This window comes from Pungitius pungitius, chromosome 13 (genome assembly GCF_949316345.1).
Source record: "Pungitius pungitius chromosome 13, fPunPun2.1, whole genome shotgun sequence".
In the NCBI taxonomy this organism is placed as follows: Eukaryota; Metazoa; Chordata; class Actinopteri; order Perciformes; family Gasterosteidae; genus Pungitius; species Pungitius pungitius.
Window position 1 is genome coordinate 14,522,135 of NC_084912.1, and position 13,706 is coordinate 14,535,840.

The window sequence follows — 13,706 nt, forward strand, 5'->3', positions numbered from 1 at the left end:
ATGTGAATGATATAAAGGCAAAAGCTTTAGTGTCATCAAAACCACTCCAACCAAAAAAGGGGGAGAAGGAGGAGAAAGCTAAAACAGGGACCTGGACTTAAAAATACCAACGGACATGACATGACACGGAACAACATGACATGACACGGAACGACATGACATGACACGGCCCCAAGACGCCAGTCCCAGCCCGACTCGGCCCCAAGACGCCCGTCTCCGCCCGTCCCGACCCCCCGAAGGACCCGACACATGGCAGTCGGCACCTGGAGTTCCCCGCGCGGCCCAGGATCGTCGGGTCCCCCACCCTCCCTCCCCTTGTCTGATTTTCTCCGGGTCTGCTCCCCTTTAGGACCGTCTGGAATTCGGTCCTTGAGGGGGGGGGTTCTGTCACGGTTTGGTTCTCCTTCCTGTTTTATTTTGCAGTTTCATGTCTCTTGTGTCCCTGGGTAACTTTACTTCCTGCCTTGTCCTGTGATTGCCTGATTGTTTCCACCTGTGTCCAATCACCTGCACCTCCCTAGTGTATTTAAGCCCTGTGTGCCTGTTGTCCCTGGTCGCGTCATTGTCTATGTCAGTCATCGTTGGTGCACGTCCTTCCTCGGTTTTGTTTTGAATAAAGAGCACCTGTTTGAGTCCTGCCTCCTTCAGCCTGCACCAGCACCGCTTCCTGACACACTATAGCTAAAACTATGAGATTGCAAAAAGTAGCAGTTCTGAGCTCTAATGTTAGACTGTCGCGCTGAAAGAAACAATTATGGTGCTTTAAGTCATTACGACTGAACCCTCACTGACAGGCCATCACAACAAGGTCACCCAAGTATTAATAACTCTAAATCAACAGGAACCACATCACAGACAAATATATTAACTGATTGTACTATTTTAACAGAAGTTTCAAAGACAGGAAAAATCCTACCTTCCAATAAAATAGTGATTCCTAAACTCATGGCTGCTTCATCATGTCTTGTTGTTCCTGGCTCGCTAGTTAGATTGCTATCATGATAAAAAAAAAGAAGCCAGGCGCTCAATTTAAGCCACGAAGATTCAGAGGCATTAATCATGTCGACGGAGGTGAAATAAATGAGCTGCCTCGGCGGTCGATGTAGCCGATGTATTTACCCAATAAGACATGGGCCTGGAACCTTAAGGTGTCATCAGTTTGAGAAGCCTTTCGATCACCTCTTTTCAACACTCACGCTGTTCTCACTTTCATTGTCATCGCCTTACAGACCGAAAAGAAGTGTTGCTTCAAAATCTGGCCGTCATTTAGAATTCATCTTAAATTAGGACTCAAAACATTGTTAAAAAAAAGGTTTCTGTGGTAACAAAATATTACGATTATTACAAACTGATATCAGATTTGTGGCTTCACTCCTAGTTGATAATTGATAACATACCATATTAGCATTTTAAAAGGTTTCAGCCTGGCAATGTATTTTGGACGTGTTTCCTGGTAGATATCCAACTAAATCTTTGGTTTGATGGGTTCATTATGCACTTTGTTGTGAACAGTGGCAGACACATTCTTTGCTTGAGCTGGAGCCCAATACTCGAGCCCCAGCTCAAGCAAAAGCAAGAAAAAAGACAGTCATTAGCAATGCCAACACAGAATAATACGTCAAATATGTTTCCTGTCAGTTCACGCCAGAATTTCCACCTGGCTCATCGAGTTTACCGCCTTCTCTGTAATACACGTGAGATATCCGTCCCCCATTGTGGAAATATGAGCGATGCATGATGGCGTGGGTATTGGTTTTTGGGTGATTGAATGCACCGTGCTGGATAAACAGATGTCAGCTTTACATTTTCATTTTTATTATTCATGCTGCTATTTCGCGACAACTTTAGATCCTTCTTGCATGGACATGTTTGCATGACAGGGCTGGGGATGTTTTGTATATTGCAAGCAGTGACAAGTAAAATAAATCTGGTGTAACGTGTAGGCTCGTGTCAATTTCCAAATTTCACAGACGTTAAACCTCACCAGATCAACTGTGATAAAAATGTCTTTCCAAAAGAGTTGCAAACAATCCTTTTTATGAATATTTCACGAGGAACATGAATGATGAATGATGCATTTCATCATGCTGTTATAACTTCTCAGGTGACTGATGTGTTTCTCCAGCCAGGCGCCGCTCAGCCTGTGTGTCTGGAAGAGCGGGATAAAAAGCTACAGGACCATCAGTGGTATTTAATACTTATGCAAATTCGCTGAGCTCGGGTACCATGGTAACCACCCAGGACCACCCTCCTCCCTCCCACACAGTCCCGATGTAGCTTCTCTGAGTTCTGAGCCCAGCAGAGACTAATATGGCCGTCCGCGTCCGGGCTGAACATTTTTCCGTACGCGTGTTTGCAGGGAACTGATGACATGCTATATTTCTGACAAAGTTCATATCACGGTCACAGCATGAGAGACATTTCTGAGCGAGCCGCTCCCGCTCTCCCCTTCCTCGCTCCTTCTGTCTCACTTTTCCTTCCTTTTTTTCTCTTTGATGATACGTAATGCGACGTGCTTGAAGAAACGTGCAATGCGGCCCTGTCACAATATGATGACAAAAGAACAATCTCATATGTGTCACAGAATGACATGAATTGTATTTAAAGTGTGTTTTCAGGGGATTCTTTTCTCCACGCATTGTTATTTGAATACAGACACTTTCTTTCAGTTGCTCCTTGGCTGATCAGGACACACTTCAAAAAAAGGCATCCCACGAGCCCTGACTGCGTGCTTGTTCCCAACAGAGCACAATTTAATCCCTCTCTTCAGTGTTTTTGGATGTCCCGTTTTATTCTTGAAAACTACCGGTAAAGAAAATCACATCTTGTAGGAATTTGTGATATGACATTGGGATGAATAATTGAGGCACAGCAGGAGAGTAACTAAGGCACTGATGACTTTAAGCCTAGCCTTGATAATGTGACCCCTTTCAAGCATTAACTTCTTACACTGTACAGATGTGCACTTCAGCGCTTTTCTTATTTACGATGTAATACTAAAAGACTGAGGATAAAAATACATAAAGAATGTAAATAAAGAAGAAAAACACCAATACCAAATACCAAACTTGGCTCGATCCATACGAGCAAGACGGCATGTAGGGCGGTGCCAGCAGTCCAAAGAGGCACTAATGGGCTCTGTGCAGGAACAAGAGAGTTGAACTATGTGGACTCACAGACTCTGAGAATTACCTTCAGACAGGTGAGTACAAAAGCACATTGAAATCGTGCTGCCGGGATGACTTATATTTGTAGGCCAACTGGTTCCTTCAATAAAAATCCAATGGCATTCTTCCACGTTGGACGGAAAATAAGCTCTTTTTGTTCAGCAAAGTGATCCCCACCCAAACCACGGCAATGAGTTAAGGGAGTGTGTGCAACCCTGACTGTTAAAACTGCAGTCTTTGGTTTGAGGCCTGCAGCAGCCGTTTAAATGGAGTTTACAAATGTGTGTGTTTGCCTCCTGGGTGAAACTGAATTCCCCTGTTCAAAACTGATTATTAAAAAGTATGTACATTGAGTCTGGATTTTTTTGTCGGCCATGTTTGTGTACATGTAAGTTGTTGTTTTTTCTTTCTTGTAGAATGCAGGTTGTAGTGATGAGGGGGGGGGGGGTTATACAGGATATCCTCTGTCATCAAATGCCCTTTAGGGTGGTCCCGGCGTTGGTCACGATTCCCGTGGCTTCCCTCTCACCAGACTGAACAGCGCAGTGTGTTTCCCTCTCGATTCACAATTCCACTCGCAGGGAAACGTTTATGTAAGGGGACAGATGGGTTGTTATGCTCCCGAAAGCCAATCCCCTGTGAGACATCAAGTCCCCCCCCCCCCATCTCCCTCTGCCCCCCTCCCTCCACCTTCTCTTACTCTGCACTAAGTTTTCTCTCTTTGTCTCATGTCCACAACCCCTCCTAACTCTTGCACTCAACCGGCTCTTCTGAGGAGCCTGCAGCCTGCACTGAGCCACACATGGCCCTATGAAAACAGAAGAGACCACCCTTGTATCATCCATCCTCCATTCTCCTCCTCTTCCTCCGTCTGCACCACGCTGGCCAAGGGGCTGACTGCCTGCTTCATCCACTGAGCCTTGTATGTTTGAAGGTCATGCTGTCATTCCTTAACTACTTTCAGTCAACGTTTCCTTGAACCACTCTGTGCCAAGCGGTCACAGCCCTGTCAAGTTGGCAGAGAGGGGGGGTCATGACCCAGGCATCATGGCGTTTCTTTTCAGGCTTTAGTCAGAGCACGCCCGCCCGGCAGCAGTGTAACAATGAGTCGTACAGTAAGGCAGACTCGGGCTGAAGGGCGGCTGGAGTAAACAACCAGATTATTGAAATATTTATGTATTACTATCTTAGATCCTTTCCCTGGTGTGACACTTATTGGTGCCAAACAGATCTCAGCTTGAAGCGTGTTCTACTGTGGAAGGATGCTGAAAACACCTCCTGTGAACAGAAAGCCTCTGCTGTTTACAGCAAATTCAAAGACATCAAACTGAAAACCCTGCTGGCTGTAGCCCATTAAACCCAGCGTACATTGTGTACTTCTGTTATTATACCACACCATGTGCCATCGCAGATGTTGTCGATTTGAAGCAATGAAAAGGCGATGTTTTGTGAAAAACACAACACAAATAAAATCCAGTTTCAGTGATCTTTCTTAGTTTTTTTGTTATTAATTTGTCCTCAAACTGCATCAATCAGACAGTGTTGCCTGAGCTCCTCTCTCTGTTTTTTGGGTGGTTCTCTAACACGCAATGTTTTCGCCGGGAAGATTGCGCAGAAGCTTGATGTCTATTTTAATCTAAATCAACCAATACATGAACCGCAGCCGACCTTTTATATGTGTGCATTTCAAGCTGGTCATGGTTAAACGTTGTGGAATTGTGGTACTAGGAGAAGCAGTAGGAGAACTTGTCACACTATCCACTGAATGTGTACCGAATATATACACATTGCGTTTCAACTTTTTATCTTCTGCAGGAGGATTATGGAATGGGTCCGTCTGTGCGCCTGTGATTGAGTGTGCATGCACCTCGGCCTGCCGACACGCCTAATCCTGCAATCCACTGCAGCAGACTGCATCATATTTTCTGGTGCTGGTTATGTGTCTGCATGGTCAGCGGCCTGGTTGTTGTAACACTCAACACTACTCAACACACCACAACTCTACTGCTATTGAGTGCAGGCTGACTACCTCACTGCTCTTCACAGCACATAGTTAACATTGAGTTGTATTCACTCAATCTTCATCAAACGGTGGTTCCCTTTTTGTATTGTGATCTTCGGGCAATTGTTTTTAAAATGTATTTAAATTCAAATATTTTTACAATTTTGTATGGAAAAAGTGCTGTATATAAACAGCCCTTCCCCCAACATCGATTTTTATCACAGCTGCCATAACACACTTGCAAAAGTGTTTTTATGGTTGACTCCTTTGTGTCATGCATGATAAAGTGGGTCCTTATTCATTACACAACCCTCAAGACACTAGTGGTGCATCAGCTCTCATTCACCACAACCTTCTATAGTATCTTGATCCTGCTTGAAATTTCAAATCCCAATGGCTCAATACTTAAATGTGTGCTAGGCATGAAAAACGCCTAAGCCTTAGCAAAAGCACTGGTGAATATCCTTCAAGAACAGCAGTGAGTATCCCACCAGCCCGTGTTCCTCTGGAAACATCCACAGAACATATTTTCCACGCACACCATGAGCAAATTAGAATTTCTCGCTCTCATCCCTCCACCCACCCTCTCTGTCCTCCTACCGTACTCATCTCTTAATGATCAGTGGATCGCCTGCTGGAGCCTGTCACACCCACATCCACTAACACACATTATCTCTCTCTCTCTCTGTCTCTCTGTCTCTCACATATCAATTAACGCAAACAATACCCCCCCCCCCCCCACCCCTCGTGACCCTGTATGAAGGATAAGCAGCTTTAAGATGACTGACTGATCACTGGTCACTCTGTAATTATTTTTACAAATGAGATGAACACTTTTTTTTGACATTGCAGTCTCACACAGCCACTCAGTTTGCAACTTTAACAGTAAGCTTGTACTCGTAATTTCATTCCCGCCAAAGTTTACTTTTTAATCTTGAGTGTTTTCATATCAGTGCTGCAATTTTCTACCCTGTGTTTTCTGTCAATCACCCAATGCACACACATGAAATGGATAGAAGCAATCCCTCGAAAGCCAATCGCCTTTCAACCCTGTCCTTGTTTTCTTTGGGACAGCTCTCATAGTTGGCATAACATGTAACTTCAAGGTTGGCTTTTCTCTAATATGTTTTGTTGCTGGGGCGCAAGAACAGGCTTTCGAGATTAACTAATTGTGATATTTTAGTTGAAAAGTTTTCCATTCTAAAAGCTTCTTAAATTAAGCAACAGGGTGCAACATGAACACAATATTAGAAGGCAGAGGGTAGAATATTTGTATTTTTGGGATTTATTGACTTTAAATTCATCTTTGTATCTTATATTTCTGCCAAAGGCATTCGCTTTCTTGCCTACAGTCTAATAACAAAATTACCACAATAGCAATTATGAGGCCATCACTAATCAGCTAGCTAAAGGTACTAAATAACTAACCTAGTTACTTGAACATATGGCAACAAGCAGCACTATACTGATCACATCTGATCAAACTGCACCCACACGACTGTTGCAATTTGCAGTTATGCTCTTCTAATATCTATATGTTCTATTCATTGAAAATACTCTTCTATGTTCTATACTAATACTGAAATATAACTTTGGTAGTCTCTTACATTTGAGAGCAGCTTCTGTTTCCTTGTATTATCTTTTTCTGCTTTACAGAGGACTCTGCCATTGTCTGTTTATGATTGTGGCTATAAGCCGTATGTTTTTTCTTTTTTTGTCTTTCAAAACAGCAATGACTCTAGGCGCGGACTGACGGCGGGTGGGTGGTTGTATTTGTGCTGACAGATCGCTGCGTGGGGGGGATGGAGGGATGCTTTTTCAGTGTCTGCTGGCGTTTTGCCTTCCTCCACTTCTTTGCGCCGAGTATTCCTCCCGGTGCCAAATGTTACTCTCAGTACACTGATCTTCCACCGGAAATATTGATTTGTTTCTTTCAGCACATGTTGATTTTATAATGCTACAATGTCCATATCGAAGGCCACTGCTTTGTCACAAGTCTGCCTTCCAGTGCCTTATCTGCCCCCTAAGGCTTCAGACAGCAAATGAAACTTTTAGGTGTTTGGTATGAGAATGTTAATATTCGCTGGTACTAAGTGTCTTTCTTGAGTTTCCTGCAGCTTTAACCAAAAACGTCTTCAAGCCTTTTCCTTCAACACATCAGTGTCTCAAATGAAAAAAACGGTGTTGGAAAGCCTGTCAGGGAGGAGAGACAACAGAGCGGCAGGTAAAATGTAAGCTGGGAGTCTCAAGTTGGTCGAGGTGTAATCTTTTTATCAAATAGAAATTAAAATCATGCATATTTTAAGCAGCTTTACCCGCCGCTTAGTGCCACACCTTCACGTATGAAATACCACTGTTTTTCTCCATTTTTTGTGTGGACTGGTCCTGTGTTCACCACTCTGTGTGTGTTTTGCCGAGTTTGAGAAAGGAAGCAGGGGGAGGGAGGGATTGTCAGTCCTCTGCTTGTGAGACAGACATTTATGTCACTTATGCAATCCACCAACACGCTTCCAACTGGGTGATATGTGTTGCATTTGTAAACGACAACCGGCTCTCTCTTGATCGAGAGTTTGTGTCTAATGCAATTTCTAGGGTAATGGCCGGGTTTTGTGAAAGTGCAGGTACCCGCAGAGCACACATATGAAGGCTTGAAAAGGATCTTTGTCATTCAGAGTCAGACACCGGGTAATGGCTATTAATGATCACTGGTGGTGCTGTGTCTTAACATACTGCTTTACCAGCCTGTGCTCTCGGAGGACGAACTCAGAGGTGGTGAAGGCAAAATGTTTTTAATGAATCTTTGACACTTGCTTGTGGTAACGTCCTTTAGGAGAAATATGCACGCAAGAGCGTTCAATTATGTACAAAACGTTGTTTTGTTTTGCGAGATTTGCATGAAACATGAAAGAGCGAATGTCCACAGATTCGGAAGGTTCAGTGTTTAGTCTATTTCAGCTATTTGCTATTTGTTGGAATGCATTGATAACAGCAAAATAACATTACGTCTTAGGGCAGCTGTGCTACGCCGTCGGCCAACCGAGCTCGTACGTTGGTCTGCTGATTTGTATAATTGTGATAAAATTGTACATCGTCAGTGGCAAGAAAACATTTTGGTTCAGGGTGGACCGAGACAACGTTTTTTTCACTTATACAACCGTATTGCGCACTGAGGAGTGAACAATTTTAAACGTGATGAGGGCGATTTTGATGGGACCAGCACGAAGCTCTCACCACATCTTTATTACCTTCCCTGGACACAGAAGAATGTGTTACATCAACGAGGATTTCCACATATGTGTATAAATGGGGATTGGGTTTGATGTGCAGTACTGGAAAATGAAGAGGACAGTTTCTGCAGGTGGAACAGAGTCAGTAGTTGTCCCACCTTGAGTCCCTCCCAGGCAAACAAGGGCCAATTCCTAAGCTGGGGTGAAGTCTTCATGATGCTGGTACCCCCCCTCCAGTGCCAGACAAATTAGCCTTTTTTAACTGCTACAATCAGTTTAGATAAAATATGTGAGCAGGCATCTTGTAAGTAATTTCTACACCATTTGCAAACTTTTAAGGGACACCAACCATGCAAAACGTTTCTATATTTTATCTTGACCTGTTGCCAGGACCTTTTCCAGTCTTGTTTGTTCTGTGCACATTCGCGGGCCCACGAAATATGGCTAAACGGACCGTGTACCTTTTGATCGTCCCTTTTACAGTAAAAACCATAAACAAAAAATCTTGTTTTTCGTTTTTAGATCCAAAACGGGAAAACGGAAGTGGGCGGCCCCACACAAAAAACGCAATGGAACGTGTGTATGCTAGAAATCCGTCTGCGATGCCAGCGGTTACCATGGTAACACGAGGAGAAAAGTTGATTGATGGATATAAATATATAATAAATGAATAAACACTGCGTTTACTTGTAGTATTACTGCAATGCGCTGAATAAAGGTGCTTTAATCGTTCCTTCTGTTTCCCCAGATTCACTTTTAGCTGTGACAGGTCAAATGATATTTCCAATAGATTTCGTACCTGTAACAGACTCAAGCTGTGAAAGAGCGTTTTGTGTTTAGTATTGTGCTGTACAGTACAAACCAGAGACCTTTGAGAGTTGATGATCAGCTCCCATGCCAAAACCTTTTCAACACAATCCGTCTCACATCTATGTTCTATATACGTCTTTCCGCTGATTTCTACAGTTTGTCAAGGTAATTCATGTTTAATTGATTCTGACAACCCAACATTAATTAATCGTGAGTTAGAAAAGATAGCATACCTTCTGTGTACAAATACACAAACTTAGTTTTTTCCATTTGTCATGTTTCTTGACCCACTTCAAAAAATAAAGATGCAATAGTGAGACATAATCTAATTGGCTGCACAAAAGTAGGTCACCCACTGAGCTTTGAAGCGTCAATTTATGGTGTTTTGAGGCCGTGAAAAATAGCTTCTCTTCATCCTGAACTTTCTAGACGTTCTCCCGCTCCCTCTTTGGCTTTGATTAGGCACGTTTTGAAGGGAGGTTCCGTTCAGTGGTGTTCAACCACCAGAAGTGCAGAAACCTCTCCGGAGATGGACTCCTAGCAAAGCAGATGGAGAGCACATGAAGAATGTTGTGAGGAAATAGCTTGCTGTCTTCGGTTTTTGGCGTAAATAATTAGCTGACATCAGGGTTCGAAATGAGAGGGGTCTTGGGGGGGTCCCGGACCCCCTATAAGTCATTAGGGACCCCCTGTAAGAATTTATTTTGGGGTGGTCCCCGACAAATATTTTTAACATTAAAAATGATTGTGAAAATGATAGGTCTTTAGTGACGTTTTATATTGATAACAATAATTAATTCATTTCCTAGCACGATTGGGCAGCAATCAGGGCAGCCAATAGCATCACAGATTGTTGTTGTGGTCCTCCGGCGTAAACAGTACAGTCTGTGGCGCAGACACGTAGGTTATTGTTGAACGAAGCCTCACAAAGAGTGAAATCCCTCATGAAAGTCCTGTAAGTGCTTCGATTATGTTTATATCTCCATAATAATTGCTTATTATAGTAAAATATTTGGAGTTGGTGTTCCTATATCAAACGTTGCATTAACTAACTCAGGTTAACATAAGGGATGAGAAACGCCATTTGTATTTGATCGAACCCTTTGAAGGTGCATGGTGCTGCCATGATGAGTACACCTGGTGGATTTAGGTAACTTAGTTAACTTCCTTGCTCAAGGAAAGAATGACCGGTTTTCCACTTTGTCATGTCAGGGATTTATATAAGGTGCTGTAACTTTGTTGCTCCAGAATTAGAGGGTTACCTGTTTGATTATAGCCAATCCACTTCTCCAGACACCACTACACTACTGGGACCAGCCCAAACCATGAAAAACATCCCAAGACCATTATCCCACCTTCAAAATATGTCAATATAATTTTACCTGCAGTATATAGTGTAGCAAAGTAGTCTTCAGTATTTTTTATAGTTACATTTTAGGGGACCCCCTCAAGAGTCCTAAGTCATTTCGAACCCTGGCTGACATCTAGTTTGGGGAAGAATATTTCAGAAATTATGAAATGCTGCAGTACTCCAAACCTCCTTGAAAGGAAGTAGGCCTATTTGTCTGCTTTCCCTTTCCTTGAAATAACAGATCCTTTGCAATCACTGTGCTCAGGACTGCTAATTTCTATTTGTCCTTTAAAGCCTCATAAGCTGAACCGGACAAGGCCAAACATCGGCCCTCTCACTTATCCTCTTTATTTGTTTTGTTTAGTGTTGTGTTAAAAAAAAACAGCTGCTGTATCTTGCGGCACAGTTTGTTCTGAGAGATTATTCAGTGAGCCCCCCCCACTCCCCCCGGCACTTTCCAGGGCTTTGTAGTCTCCCACACATTTCTGGATAATGTGTCAGATTTGCTAATCTGACATGATGTTACCCCCTGTCACCTGATCACTGGCCGAATCCTGATATTAAAAAGGCAGCATCCTATTGTGAGGGAGACAGGGGGTGAAAGAGAGAGAGAGAGAGAGAGGCGACACGTGTGGGGCAAAAGAAAGAAAGAAAAAATAGAATGGATCCCCAGACAGATGGCTGAGCGATGATCAGTGCAGGGCAACACTGGGTTTGAGCTGAGACACACTTGCATTGAAGCTTTGAGTCATCTTTTTTACTCCAGTTCGAAGCCCTCATTAACTCTACATAATAAACAGGGTTAGCCTTCCTACTTTATTTCGAAGTGCTAGGTTAGGATAGGGTCATCTAAACTAAAAGATATTTATTTCCCTTTTGTATAGGACACCTTGACTGTCAGGTGGAGCAAAAATACAACTATGGACCTAAATACAATTATTTCGCCAAAGAAAATGTCGTAAACACATACTTGACAGGCGAGTTGTAAACGGCCAGCGGTGTGCGCGGGGCGATGTGTGGCAGCAAAGTGCTGCTGCACACTCTCTCACACAACCATTGCTCAGGGGACGTCGGTAAGTCCCCGAGGGCCTTGGGAATCGCCAGCCTCTGCTCTTTATTTATACCCATAAAAAGCATAAATGGCCGAGCACTCATGTATTAGGGCAAAAGCAACGGGCAGTAGTCCCAGCTGGAGCCCCGGGGGGACATTACTGTCTGAGTCAAGACAAAAACTCCCCTCAGTGTTGTGAAGATGTCGAGTTTGCCCATCCTCTATCATGTGTCATCAAGCCTTTGATTGAAACACAGAGGGCAATCTGTGAGTAGCAAGTAAGAGGCAAAAATATACACCATGTATTTTCATTCCTGAAATGTTGTATTTGTCACAATGAAACTACAGTACTGCTAAAGCTTTTTAGTTACCTAGTTTGCCCAGTTTTTAGTTTTCCCAGAAATATGTGATGTCAGGTGAGGCCACATACTAATCCCCCCCCCTTCAAGGAGCGCTTTGGATCATAGTCATAATGTATCTTTATCTCAATGTATAGAAATGCAGGTAGAGAATTGTATTGGATCTCACTGGACTTGGGAATCAAATGTTCTGTGACTTACTTGTCCCTTAGCATCTCAAGCTTTAGAGATTTTACCATCTTATTATTTCCGCCAAAGCGGTCATGTTGTCCATTTCTTTTGTTGGTCTATAAGCATGATTACGGGAAAACTGCTGTCCTGATGACACTCAGTAGGCTGAAAGAGTGGCCAAGAAAGAACCCATGAAGCTGTGGAGCAGATCCAAACCCCGGGGGGACTGTGGCTTGTCTTTAGCTTCCTTTAAAATTGCGAAATAGGGCATTTGGCGTTGGCTGGGCTGCTCTCAGAGCTGCATTAAGTTAACAAACTCCAGAGGGAGAAGCCATTATCTGCAACATCAAGTCAACAAAAACAGAATGTTTAGTATTCAGCAATCTTGCTTCTACCTGAAAATAATTCATAAACAATAAGATTACGCAAGTGAATAAAACACAATGTGACTTCCTCTGCCTCCTCTCACACACAAACACATTTGTAGCCAATACAAGCAATGTGGTTGGTCGTTTTAACCCGGACTGATATAAAACAACAACTATTGGATGGTAGTCATAGCCCACTACCTGATTGGCCTTTGTGTTTGGAGAGTATCAGAGCAACTGTTGGATGAATTGGCAGGAAAATTTGGCAGAAATATTCATTCTTTGGTTTAGTGCTGAAAAACGTTACGATAAATGAATGCGTTTTGTGCAATCCAACAAACATTAGGATGCTAAAAAAGGTTAAAGAAACCTGAAATGTGACTTTCTAAGTCAGTAACATTACAAATGTTGAAAATAAATACACAATTTTGTTTTATGGTGTGATTATCAACCAACTATGATTTTTATTTTGTTTTATGGAGCCATGATGAAGTAGCATCAAGCTGAAGGAGAACAGTGTGGTGACATTCAGCTACTGTAGCTTGGACATATCCTGTATCTTAAGGTTACAGTTAAATTGGCTCGTATATGTTTCTGCATACAAGTTAATACATGTGTTTGCTGCTGTTTCTATTGACCGTATTTATTGATTTCCTCTGCCTTAAAATTGCAACATTACTTTGAGCTAAAAGTACACAGCCTAATCGAAATTAATTTAATTTAAAATAACCACAGAATGTTGTCCTCTAGGTCTGAAATATATCATTCCCCAGAGGTGAAGCATATCTTCCAGAATTAAAGGAAATAAGAAGATTACCCTATCAGCATTTTATATGTTTTGGGGTTTTACCGTCAAGTGCAGCATGTTGCTAAGCAACAGGAGCAGTGGTGTAAGAGCTGATGACGCAAGAAGAAAGTCTGCATGTGGCCCAGGCGTCTCATTTCAGAGGCCGCTCGGTTCAGCCTGTTGTTGCTCTGAGAAGGCTGGGTCCCAAAAGGATGCAGCAAACCGAAGTGAGACGTAGCAAGTGAAGGTCGTAAACATGGTAAACACAGCACCTGCTTAACATTAGCATGACAGCGAGTCACTGTGAGGACGTTAGCCTCAGAGCAGCTGAAGACTCCAGAGAAAGCTGAACTTGTCAAAATCCTATTTCTATTTTATTTATTTTTAAGCAAGTCAGTTTATTTTTTATTTAT